Source organism: Prionailurus viverrinus, chromosome C2 (assembly GCF_022837055.1).
Source record: "Prionailurus viverrinus isolate Anna chromosome C2, UM_Priviv_1.0, whole genome shotgun sequence".
NCBI classification, from domain to species: Eukaryota; Metazoa; Chordata; class Mammalia; order Carnivora; family Felidae; genus Prionailurus; species Prionailurus viverrinus.
This window is the reverse complement of record NC_062569.1, coordinates 127,582,675-127,596,201: the sequence shown is the minus strand read 5'-3', so window position 1 is coordinate 127,596,201 and position 13,527 is coordinate 127,582,675. Positions and strand designations below refer to the sequence as shown.

At 34.7% G+C, this 13,527-nt stretch overlaps 1 protein-coding gene and 1 non-coding gene across 5 annotated transcripts in view; both read right to left on the bottom strand.

Moving 5' to 3' along the window:
* Positions 1 to 13,527, bottom strand: part of ROBO1 (roundabout guidance receptor 1) — a 409,245-nt gene that overhangs the window by 304,493 nt on the left and 91,225 nt on the right. The gene's annotated exons all lie outside the window — the stretch shown is intronic.
* On the bottom strand, positions 6,992 to 7,093 carry LOC125175836 (U6 spliceosomal RNA). Its single transcript, XR_007156009.1, has one exon. It is a non-coding gene; the product is annotated as a U6 spliceosomal RNA (small nuclear RNA).

Sequence of the window (13,527 nt, the reverse complement as noted above, 5' to 3'; positions counted from 1 at the left end):
AGAGTATCTGCTAACCCAGCAAGCCAGGTTTGAACAAGCCATCCAGATGATCGGATGCACGCTCAAGTTTGAGAACTGCTGTTCTACACTTAAATCACACCCCAGGGAGAAAGGTCAGAGATCAATCAGCTTGTCAGTGCACTAAATAATCCCAACCATTGCAAAAGCATGTAAATAAAAGAAATTTACCATCAGAAAACACAGAACCACAGACATGAAAGAACTTAAAGGAAATAATGGATAAGTAAACCCATACTTGGAGACGTTCTGAAATCCAGTGTCTGGGAAATAACTATTGATTTTATGTCTGTAGTTTTGAAGTCTACTTTTATAGAGCACAGTTACATATATTTTTATTAAATTGATATATAAGAGCACAAGACACAAAATTCACTAACCTGAAAATTGAGTGATTAAAGAGCATTCACTTTTGATAAATAAGAATTGAATGTATGTGCTAAACCCTCCTATCATATTTCATTCAGTTATTTTGTGAACACTCTTACCTCCTCTACAGACAGAGACTGTATTAGTGATACTGACTGTGCAATACTTGGACACAGAGATTAAACTAATGCCCAGTGTGCTACTGGAAACTTCTGATCCTGATCTTACTAAAATGAGTACGAGAGTCATGCACCAGTAACCTGACCTTTAACCTGAGCTTGCCTTTGGGGAATTTTGAGACAGACTAAATCAATTGATATGGCCATTACAATTGAAGGCCCTGTCAAATTTTTTACAGTATCTGAAAGGGGTAATTGGAATCTGAAATGGACTGTAAGCAACACGGAACTACAGTTCTCAATATGCCAGGAATCCAACACACTTGATTTCTTCTTTACGCTCAGTAACAGGAAGGAAACAAAAATGTTATACAATAATTTCTGAACAGATACTGATTCGACTATTATGATTCCAATATATGTCCAATAATTCTTTCAATAATATAAGAAATGATAGGAGGTAAATAACTTTTTAAAAAAAGACTTTTCACAAATTTCTCTTGATGGCATGAATTTAACGTTTTTCCCTGAACACTTCATAATTTTGGAGGATATGAAACACTGGGAAGAGAGTTCTCTTACCTAGTTCAAAGGAAAAATATTTCACAGGAGAGCCTAGTTAGAGATACTCTTTATTTTACATTTAAAAAAAACACAACTGAATTAAATTGAAGCTTAAATTTTTCAATTTCAAAAATTAAAATATATAGCTTGCTTGTTTTCATTTATGCCTGACCCACAGGGTACCTTTTGTACTGGCCAGAAAAACAGAATGCTCCTTAACATCGATGTGTGTTTTGAATTATACTAATAAGCAACATATCAGCTGCGAGGTGAGACTACATTGAAAAAGACTGCTTCAGCTTACGGAAAATACCAGCTGTCTCCACTCTGTGAAGATGGATTACCACCTGTCCTGTTATCTTCCATACACAATACAAGGCACGTTGGCCATTTTAACCAGGATAACTGTACCCATATGTTCTTTAATTCTGGTCTGCATGCTGCCTACCATTAAATATTCGTAATGGATCATGGTAAATAGGAGATTAGCATGGAAGACAGGGTGTTTAAGCAGAACCTAAGCCTCTGTTTTATTAAACCTCCTCCTTGTTCTTGAGACCTGTACAACTGAAAATATTTTTGATAATATCATCAATTTTAGCTAAATAGTAAAGCACCCAAGTGTAAACAGAAAGCAGTGAGTTTTTTTTTTCATAAGGCTTAGGCAGTTGTGAGGCTACATGCCACAATAAATTAAAACACAGGTTTCCATTAAAAAAAAAACAACACTTTAACCTTTAAAATGATCACATACATAATTTGCTATAAAAAATTTTGCTAGAAATCCCCTCCTTTTCTCATCACTTACAAAAATGTTACATGATTGAATGTATTTGACAGAAAATAGTATATGAAAAGAAGCAGAGTTTTAACATACTATAGTTGAAAAAAGTTACCTTTATTTGAAAAATAAAATGTATATTTTGAATGATATCAGTTACTTCACAAAGTCTTTAGCCAAAAAATGGAGACAGATAAATATGCACTTCTACTATAGAATAAACTGGAATAAAAAACATGCTCCATTATCGAATGTATTTATTTATCTGGTTAGCTTAATATGTAACCAGTAGTATATGAAAGACAATGATCAGATAGATACTGAGTTCTTTTTTAGTGAGTACAGGGCTAACTTCAGCTATGTAAAAATCACATACAAAGTTGTGGCCCTATATGTTTGCATTATATGCTGTAGCCAACTGAGCAAATGGCCAAACAGGTCAACTAGCAGCTGTTTTATATAGTGATCAATACTTAGGACCTCAGGTCAGTATGATTTGATACTAAATATTAACGAATATTGTAAAACAACGCAAAAAATAGTTTATAAAAAGAGTACAAAGTGTACCATTGCTTCATTTTAGATTAACTATAAAGATAAAATAATCTCAAATATAATCCCTCCATTGTAAATAGTCATAAAATTCAGCACTGTTGAAGGAAATAATAGATTGATGTTTGCAGGTGTATTTGGTCTTACATTGTTGGGTTCTGACTTATATTAGTCAAACATTTTATTTCCTTCAACTTGTGAAATGTTAGAATTCCTAATTAAACTTTGAAATAAAAAGAATAGGGACAAGCAAATAGAGATTAAAGAACACGCCACAGAAGCTTTCTTGATTTACAAAATATTTCTTAAAGGAAAGCAGAAAGCTATTGTAATGGTTAAAGACAGAGCCCTTTTATGTGTGCAGATGGGAAGTACTCCCAGAGAGGGTCATATTTCCTTAGGCTAAAGACCAAGAAAACTTAACTGCCCCAGGCCTGGAGTTCAGTGGCAAGAACAATTCATTCATTGAGAACTAAGATTCAGTAATCAAAGTATGAGGACAAGGGTGTGATTTTCATCTCATATAAGGACAAGTGACTACCAATTCAAAGGAAACAAATGGCAGTAAGAAAATGAAATCTCCCATATGGCTAGGATTTTTAAATCGGTGGTCCCTTATTTATTCACTTTTAAATTTCATTTTGTAGGCATCCAAATTGGCCAGGAGGAGGCCAAACTTTCACTCTTCACAGATGACATGATACTCTATATGGAAAACCCAAAAGATTCTACCAAAAACTGCTACAACTGATCCATGGATTCAGCAAAGTGGCAGGATATAAAATCAATGCACAGAAATAGGTTGCATTCCTATATACCCATAATGAAGCAACAGAAAGAGAAATCAAGGAATCGATCCCATTTACAATTGCCCCCAAAACCATAAAATACCTAGGAATAAATCTAACCAAAGAAGTGAAAAACCTATACATTGAAAACTATAGAAAGCTTATAAAAGAAATTGAAGAAGACACAAAAAAATGGAAAAAGATTCCATGCTCCTGGAAAGGAAGAACAAATATTATTAAAATGTCAATATTACTCAAAGCAATCTACATATTCAATACAATCCCTATCACAATAACCGTAGTATTCTTCACAGAGCTAGAATAAACAATCCTAAAATTTATATGGAACCAGAAAAGTTCCCAAATAGCCAAAGCAATCTTGAAAAAGAAAACCAAAGCAGGAGGCATCATCATCCTGGACTGCAAGCTATATTACAAAGCTCTAATAATCAAGACAGTGTAGTACTGGCACAGAACCAGTACTTTATTTTTTTTCTTAGAAAAAGAAATGGACCCGGAAACATAGGGCCAACTAATCTTTGACAAAGCAGGAAAGAATATCCAATGGAATAAAGACAGTCTCTTCAGCAAGTGGAAAAGTCTCTTCAGCTGGGAAAACTGGACAACGACAGGCAGAAAAATGAACCTGGACCACTTTCTTACCCCATACACAAAATTAAACTCAAAATGGATGAAAGACCTAAATGTAAGACAGGAAGGCATCAAAATCTTTGAGGAGAAAGCAGGCAAAACCTCTTTGACCTTAGTGACAGCAACTTCTTACTCAACACATCTCCAGAGGCAAGGGAAACAAAAGCAAAAATGAACTATTGGGACCTCATCAAAATAAAAAGCTTCTGCACAGCAAAGGAAACAATCAGCAAAACTAAAAGGCAACCAACGGAATGGGAAAAGATATTTGCGAATGACATATCAGATAAAGGGTTAGTATCCAAAATCTATAAAGCACTTACCAAACTCAACACCCAAAAAACGAATAATCCAGTGAAAAAATGGGCAAAAGACATGAATGGGCACCTCTCCAAAGAAGACATCAAAATGGCCAACCAACACAAGAAAAAATGCTCAACATAACTCATCATCAGGGAAATACAAATCAAAACCACAATGAGATACCACCTCACACCTGTCAGAATGGCTAACATTAACAACTCAGGCAACAATAGATGTTGGCAAGGATGCAGAGATAGAGGATCTCTTTTGCACTGCTGGTGGGAATGCAAACTGGTACAGCCACTGTGGAAAACAGTATGGAGGTTCCTCAAAAAACTAAAAATAGAACTCCCCTATGACCCAGCAAGTGCACTACTAGGTATTTATCCAAGGAATAGAGGTATGCTGTTTTGAAGGACTCATGCACCCCAATGTTTATAGCAGCAGTGTTGACAATAGCCAAAGTATGGAAAGAGCTCAAATGTCAATCGATGGATGAATGGATAAAGAAAATATGGTGTGTGTGTGTGTGTGTGTGTGTGTGTGTGTGTGTGTGTGCAATGGAGTATTACTCAGCAATCAAAAAGAATGAAATCTTGCCATTTGCAACTACATGGATGGAACTGGAGGGTATTATGCTGAGTGAAATTAGTCAGAGAAAGACAAAAATAATATGACTTCACTCATATGAGGACTTTAAGAGAAAAAAACAGATGAACATAAGGGAAGGGAAATAAAAATAATATAAAAACAGGGAGGGGGACAAAACATAAGAGACAAATATGGAGAAAACACAGGGTTACTGGAGGGGTAGTGGAGGGGGATGGGCTAAATGGGTAAGGGGCATTAAGGAATCTACTCCTGAAATCTTTGTTGCACTACATGCTAACTAACTTGGATGTAAATTTTAAAAAATAAGTTAAATAAAAATTAAAATTAAAAAATTTCATTTTGTATGAATCACTGTCTATATAAATAGGCGAGAAACATACCCTGTGCTCCATAATTTCCAAAAATAGTTTCATATTATATTTTAAAAATCTCTTCAAAAATCACAAAGAATTAAACTACTTGCTTTGATCAAAAATTGAAAAACTGATGTTAAGTATAGAAATTTACCAAATATTTAATACCAACATTCACAATACAAGAAAATGTATGCAAATTTAAAGGTAACAGTTACAATATTTTTTTCAAATAATATTTCACTCAGTGCATACAATAAGTTTTGCTGAGAAGTTTAATGTTAGAAGGGACTTAAGAGCCAGATGGGAAAGCTGTGTATATTTAATATACATATCTATCCCATGTCCATTTGACATGCTATTTAGACTCCAATAGCCCTCATCCTATATAACTGTTTCTTTGACACTACTACAATCTCAGTGAATGATGAGAAGAATCAATAATATGAATCAATGTCTTTATTATAACTTATCTGGTTTTGTAACACTAACCTTGGAAAAAGGTGTTCTGGCATAAAATATGCATTTAATTTTACCTATTTAAACTTAACTAAAACCTTAGGTAATAATGGAGAAAGTGCATTTGAAAGATAAAATATGTAGTTGAAAATGGCAATTTTTATGAAAAATGACAAATTCATCTTTTGTTTTACACAACAGTCCTTTCTCTTAAAGGATCAGCACAGAAAGCCTTCAAATAAGCCTGTTCCCTTTTTTCAATATTTTTATTGGATGTTTGGTTGAAACAAGAGAAACAAAACAGAGACAAACTGGAAAGACAGAAGGTGTACAGAAAATAGTGGTCCCACCATCACACACGGTTTGATAAAAAAATGAAAGACTATGATCTCTTCTAACAAGTTGAAAATTAGCCTTTACACTTTGGGCTCCTGAAACCACAATGCTCAAATATATAGAATTGACAGTGGGTTAACTTCAGATTTGTTCAAAATTATAAAGGTACCAAATAATAAGAAACACACAGAATTTTCTAAAGGATTTTCACAATTCTTAAAAATATTTCAAATTTGGGGAGATAAAGAGAAAAAAAATTGCATTGGTGTTTGATTGGATTTTAACCCACTTCTATCAAAAATTTCTTGGGGCGCCTGGGTGGCGCAGTAGGTTAAGCGTCCGACTTCAGCCAGGTCACGATCTCGCGGTCCGGGAGTTCGAGCCCCGCGTCGGGCTCTGGGCTGATGGCTCAGAGCCTGGAGCCTGTTTCCGATTCTGTGTCTCCCTCTCTCTCTGCCCCTCCCCCGTTCATGCTCTGTCTCTCTCTGTCCCAAAAATAAATAAACGTTGAAAAAAAAATTAAAAAAAAAAATTTCTATATTCAATTTCTATTTAAAATTAATTTCATAATCCTCTATGGTTATTTCTAAACAAAATCACAATGAAAAATATAGATCAGATTAGCATTGTTTTTATCTGGTATAACATATTTCCAATATTTCTACACACTGATTACAGTTCTCTCCCATATATTTATATACTTTATTTATGAGAGATTTTTTTAAAGTATTTTTCTATAGTATAACCCTTATTGAGATACAAGGCTTAATTACAAATGCAAAATTTAGATTATATCCAAAATATGCCCTTAACTATTTTTCTATGGGAAAATTTTAATTTATATAAAAAAAATCAAATAGAACTACATTCAGATCACTTTTTCCAAAATGCTGTTTTCTAAATGAAAAACTTTGGAATTGATCTATAAATAATATTGTTTATCTAATCTTCCTCTCTGTATCACTTTTTTTTTTTTTTTTTTTTTTTTTGGAGGAGGCGGTGGAATTAGGGATGGGTCCTTGAGGACCTTGAGGAGGTAAATCACTTCACTTACAGAGCCTGTTTCCCCACCCACAGATATTAGGATAAAATATGGACTGCTTCACAAATTTGTGTATCATCCTTACATACAGGACAAGCTAATGTCTGTATTGTTCCAATTTTAGTATAGTGCTACCAAAGAGAGCACTTTCTAATCTCTTTAAGTATCTGTCTTATAACACTTGTGACTATGAATGGAGTACGATACTATAATAACTGGGGCTACAATTTCCAAGCTTCATAAATAATGTAGTTTCCAGGAGTTACTGTCTAGCTTATTCAGAGCCTGAATAGACATTACTTGTTGGGTTCAGGTATTCTCTCATTGGAAAAAAGAAAAAGAAAAGAGACAGATGTACAAATAAGAATTTATTTATATCCATCTTCTTTGAACTAGTCAGAACAAGAAATCCTCCACTGAGAACTTTACTATATACCTCAAGTAGAATGACTTCAGCATTAGCAGACCAGCTAAGAAATCTAAAATTGAAAACGTTCACCTTGAGTTCTAAGGCTGCATCATAAAATTTTCATATCTTAATCAATGATGATAGTATCAATAGAGCTAGAATTTCTCTTATACATGGCTATAAAAGTAAATCTGAAATATTCTGTACCAATAAGATATTACCTCTTAGAAAAACAATAAGTATTTCTAAAGTAAGCAAAGATTAAGCTAAATTACACAAATTTATGCTACTTATTTTGCCTTGGTGCCATATCAATATAAGTATAGTTTGTTGAAGGTGGTAAATTAAGTTGTTTTATATCTAGAAATATGATTAACTTTATAAAATCTGAATTTCCATCATCATTCTTCAGCCACAATAAAGAGAAAAGAAAGCATATTTAAGAAAGACTGTTAAAACTCCAGTCTGAAGAAGTCCTTAGTCATCTTGAACCTTTAAACAGGCCTTTGGCATAAACTCAGATCATATCCCAGTAAGATAATTTCTCTGGGGACATATCGTTCACTCAGCTTTGAAGGATTCCACTTAGACAGATTCATCTGGCCTATTAACAATTCTAATTCAAAGAATCCAAAGAAGAAAGCAAGCAAAAAGGAAATAACTGTTTTTTTTTTCTCAACCCCAACTCTCAGCTTCCATTCAAAAAATATCTTCCTTCTTTTTATTCTTCCCTATGTGAGTTCTTATTCATGTTGTTGAAGATCAGAGCTACTACACAACAGAGCCTAAATTGTTCTGTGATTGTTATATTTTTTTAGGTACACACCACAGGTCTATGCCAGCAGCCCCATGGGCATTCAACACACATTAACTGATGGTAATACTTGAAAATAAGTTAAATATTAAGAATTCATGTTGTGAGCACCAAAGTCTGTTGGTAGGAGATTTTGAATCAACTCTGCAAAGAACACATATATGTGGTAAACCGTCTATGGAAAAATTGTAAAACAATTCTAATTTATTCCTTCCTCTACGATATAAGGTTAAATTATGTTAATGACATTTACATCTATAAATGGAAAAGAAATCAGTGAAAACCCCATTTTGCAAAGAGAAATAGGTAAATATTTTGGAATGCCTATGGTCCATAGAAGAGTCAGAGTATTAAAAGTGATGAGAGAAAAGTGTGAAAAACAATGATGAAAGAATGGCTTGGGAAAGTTATTACCTAGAAAAAGTTCTAGCATGGAAAATACAGTAACTTGCTGGTTATTAAACATGGTTCAATTGAGAGAACTAAAAATAGCTATAAATTTTAGAGAACCATTTGAGGCTTTTAACACTTGAAGATAAACCATTATCCCTTATTTGGCAATTTGTATGTTTTGTTTCATGTAAATGTGCAGCAATCTTTCTTTACTCAGTGTCTGCTTACTCTTCAGGGTATAAAAAAAATCACCAGGTAGGGCAGCCAAAAGAAATAAAGCATCAGCTCAATTAGATCCTGGCTTTCCTTCTTGAACTTTACAAGTTCAGGCTGTTGACTGTTCATTTGTCTTCTCAGCTGCCTTGTAAGGAGCCAGAAAATATACCTATGAAGTTGAGGACAATGTACCTATATATACAACCTTCATACTTTTAGGAAACCTCATGCAGAAAAGAAATCTCATGGACCCTGAGCCTATCACCGTAAAACATTCAGATATGAAAACAGAAAGTACCTGGCAATTGTCCTAATTTGGTGTATGTCTAATTCTCCACCACGATGTTTCTGTAACCAATTTACTGATCATTTTTTATGCTTCTTTCTGGAGCAGAGGAACATTATAACATTGACATGATCTTTCATATACTTACAAATACTTTACCAATTTTAGTGAAAAAGTCAATGATACATTGACAACATGTTATCTCTGCAACTGTCAAATCAAAGTAAATTAGGACTACTCCCTCTGATACAAATTTTATGTCATTCAATACTATCAATCTGTGTTTGATTTTCTCAAGGCTTATTGTATCTGACCCTCAGGAGATCATGGTCACCTGAGCTTCAAGCAGCCCCAAGTGCGTCCTCAGAAGTGATGCTTCCAGAGATCCTCTGAGCAGGGGAATTCACACATTTTCTAGGTCAGATAATCCAAGACCAGACTGAAATACTGGGACTTTCACATCACTGAAGCTTATTAGCCAGAGATGAGTAACTTCCAGTTTTTAAGTTGAAGAATTACATGCTGAATCTGATAACATAAAACAACAAGATTAAGTATAAATTAAGTAGAATCAAAGTAAATGACCCTAACAGAAAGCTGAACACATCACAAGAAGGGTCTCATCAATACAAGAGAAAGGGAAGCAGTATGTGTTCACAATGCAAGCCAACTGAAGCTTTACTGCTTCCCAGCTATTTACTTAGTGAATTGTCTAGTCAATATCCAGCCTTTAAAAGATTACCTATGTCATGTCAGAAGATCCCACATATTGATCTCTCCTGGACATACCAGTCATGTTCTTTTAAGGGGTCATATTTGGAATGGTTTCTTGACTCAAAGTCACTTTATCCGTTTTTTTTTTCAAGTTTGTATTTAAATTCCAGTTAGTCAACATACAGTGTAATATTAGTTTCAGGTGTAGAAGTCAGTGCTTCATCACATGCAACACCCAGTGCTCATCACAAGTGCCCTTCTTAATGCCCATCACTCATTTAGCCCATCCCCCCACCCCCCAGCAACACTCAGTTTGTTCCCTGTATTTAAGAGTCTCTTATGGTTTGCCTCACTATCTGTTTTTATCTTATTGTTTCCTTCCCTTCCCCTATGTTCATCTGTTTTGTTTCTTTAATTACACAGGAGTGACAGAAATCACTTAATGTATCACAACAAATTGAGGAAGATATAGGTTAAGTTTCTTAAGCCTTATTAAAAAAATAATAAAGACAGAAAGAACACTGATCAACCATCAATTTAACTCCTTTTAGCCCATCTCAAGTTTTAATTGGGAAGCATATTTTTAAGTACACTAATTTAATGATAGCTCGGTTTGTCAATAATGTATAAATATCAAAGCCATAGCTTAATCCTAAATGCAAAATGTACAGATATTGAACCACTGACTGCAGCTGAAGAAAAATGTATGATTTTCATGTATGAAAAGGATTTGCATGCACAACATTAACATTTTACTGGTTCTTGTCTGTAACTACAGATTAGGAAAACAGATAGAAAAATACAAACTGAAAATTGTACATTTTAGTACCTACTGCCACATTAACAGTTATTTTACCAAGGGAAGTAAATGTATATTATGCTTTGGTCTTATTTTGTGGGAAGGTAATTGTCTCAAATATAAAATGAATTTGTCTTAAGTTTCACATCAGTGTGAGAAGAAATCTAGCATAAGGATCACGAGCATGATGGTTATTTAAACCACCTGGGACTTGATTTCATCTAAAAAGGGTAATAACAATACGTACTTCACTGAGTTTTTGTGAGGATTAAGTAAATTAATAAATATAAACAGTGTTTGGCACAGAGCACACACTCACAAGTAGTGGTTATTATTACAGTTAACACGGCCTTCCACCTCAACTTCTTCTTCAAATTAAAAAAAAAATAACATCATAGCTTATATTCTATAAGAAGGTTTTAATAAGAGCCAATTTATCCCACTAAGTTAAATATAAAACAGAAATAAGTTATGTTTGCTTGAATATTAAAATTCAATATTCTTCTTCCTTTGGGTCTGTTCAGAATTTCAGCGGCGATATTCCACACACATAAACACAATTTTCATTGCTAAGTACTCTCTCTATGGTGCTTAAAAAGCTTCCAAACAGCCAGGAATGTACTTAAGCCGTTTGATTAGCCCCTTATGTCAGATAAATGAACAGTTTTTGTAAACATTAAGTGAAATACGAGTCATTTGAAAGGAGAGATTCTCTGTAGTACAATAAATGTCCCAAAAGGAATGTCTCTGAAATAATAGGATTTTGTTCTCAAAATAAGTCCACCTTGGAAAAAGTCAGAATTTGGGGGACATTAGTATAAAAAGAAGAGGGTTATGAGTGGCAGGATACAAATGGGTGTGTTTGCATACATCATTTGTAACAGTTCACTTGCACAAAAACACACTTAAACAGGGAGCAAAATCTGGCACAGTTAAATTTGCCAAACAACTATCAGATAAAGGGAAGATACAGCACAGATGAAAGACACAGAAATGATCTCTAGCCATCTAATGAATTAAACACATAAAAGACAAACTAGGTTTCCACACAATTATAGGCATGTAAGGCTAGTCAACGGAATGAATGCTGTGAGAATACGATCCAAAACTAAGGCTAACGTTGTCTTTCAGAAATAAAAACCAAAAAAATTATCCCTTACAGAAACAGTTCTCCCACTCCCACATCCCACATCCCCAAGCAGAAATGTCTGGGAAAACATAAAAAAAAAAAAAAAAGAAGAAGAATGTGCATTCCTTTAAGATTTTATATTTTTTATTTCTTTATTTTTTTCATTTTACATATGTGTGTGTGTGTGTGTGTATATATAATGTCTATTTATTTTGAGAGAGAGAGCATGCATGGGTAGGTGCATGAATGGGAGAGGAGCAGAGAGAGAATCCCAAACAGGCTCTGCACTATCAGCCTGATGTGGGGCTTGACCCACAAACCAAGAGACCACGACCTAAGCCAAAGTTGGATGCTTAACTGACTGAGCCACCCAGGTGCCCCTAAGACTTTAGCTAAGTAATCTCTCCACCTGACATGGGGCTCGAGCTCACAACCCAGAGATCAAGAGCCACACTCCTCCAACTGAGCCAGCCAAGCACCGGAGGAATGCCCCTTCTGAAAGCAGGCTTATCATCCCTGCCAAATATGATCATGGCCGACATTCACTCACTAATTTCCCGGCTAAAAAACTAAAAAAAAAAAAAAAAAAAAAAAAAAAGTCAATAAAAAATACACAAAGTCTCATGAAAAAGCATAATTTTAAAGAAAGTTTCATAGACATGGTCATCATAGTGAATTAAACTTAAAACCTTCTCCCTTTCCTCTCTTCCTCTCCTCCATTTTTATAGAACCACAGCCTGACTTTCTTCCAGATACTAACATTGTACAGTTCTGCAAAAGCATAAGAAATATCAGAAGTTCTAATGATATCATTGATTAGCTAGTAAAGATAACCCCCTCTTATCTGTACAATGCCTATCTCTGACTGGTCCAAATTACTTTCCAATAGTTAGCCAATTATGCAATTATTACATAAGATAGCAAATTGCATTGCTTATTTATAGATAAGCAAATGAAGTCACAGAGGTTAGGAGGTATTATCAGGTCCTTAGGAAAGTCCCAGAAAATCAATTCCAAGCATTAAACTAGCATAACATCCATTCACCAAACATTCCAGAGACTTGCTTAGGCATTGTTCTAGATCAGCAGTGATAAAGAGTGACAAGCTCCTGGTCCTCATGCAGCAGACACAGCAAGAAGGGAAATCAATGGTAAACAAATGTATATCATTAATCACATGATCCCAACCCTATCTTGTTTTTTGTATGTTTGTCATTTATTGCTAAAATGACAAAGGGCCGGATTAAGATCCATGCACATAGCATGGTAGGTTACCATTGGACAAATTCCAGGTTCTTGAGCTGAATGGGAAAACAACCTTTGACAGACATGTGTAACTCTACTCTACAGTAGCCCCCCACCTTTGTACCAAATCAAAAGGCTTTTAAGGGGAGAAAAGATAATGGGATTGGGAAGAGAGGAATAAGATAGTACTCCTTGTTCCAGAAGAAACTAATCTTTCAAGCTATCATTTCCACTCATCAACTCAAGTTGCCTATGAAATATGTCCCTCTAGATCCTGGGCCTCTTCACCTACATGAGCATCAGGAACTCAACAGCTTTCACTGTGAACTGATTGCCGAAGGTCCTCAGATATGTGAATGACAGAAATAGTTGCATGAAGTAGAGACGTGACCTGTATTCGGTGGATTTAGTGACTTATATTTTCAAATGTGTATTTTCATATTGGTAAATAGTTTCATTTACAACATCTACATGTTATATATTTAATATTATAGGCATATGGCCTGAACTTCAGGGGGACAGGGAGCTGGGGGAATGAAGTGATTCTAAATGTAATCAATTCTGTTACTGAGCCA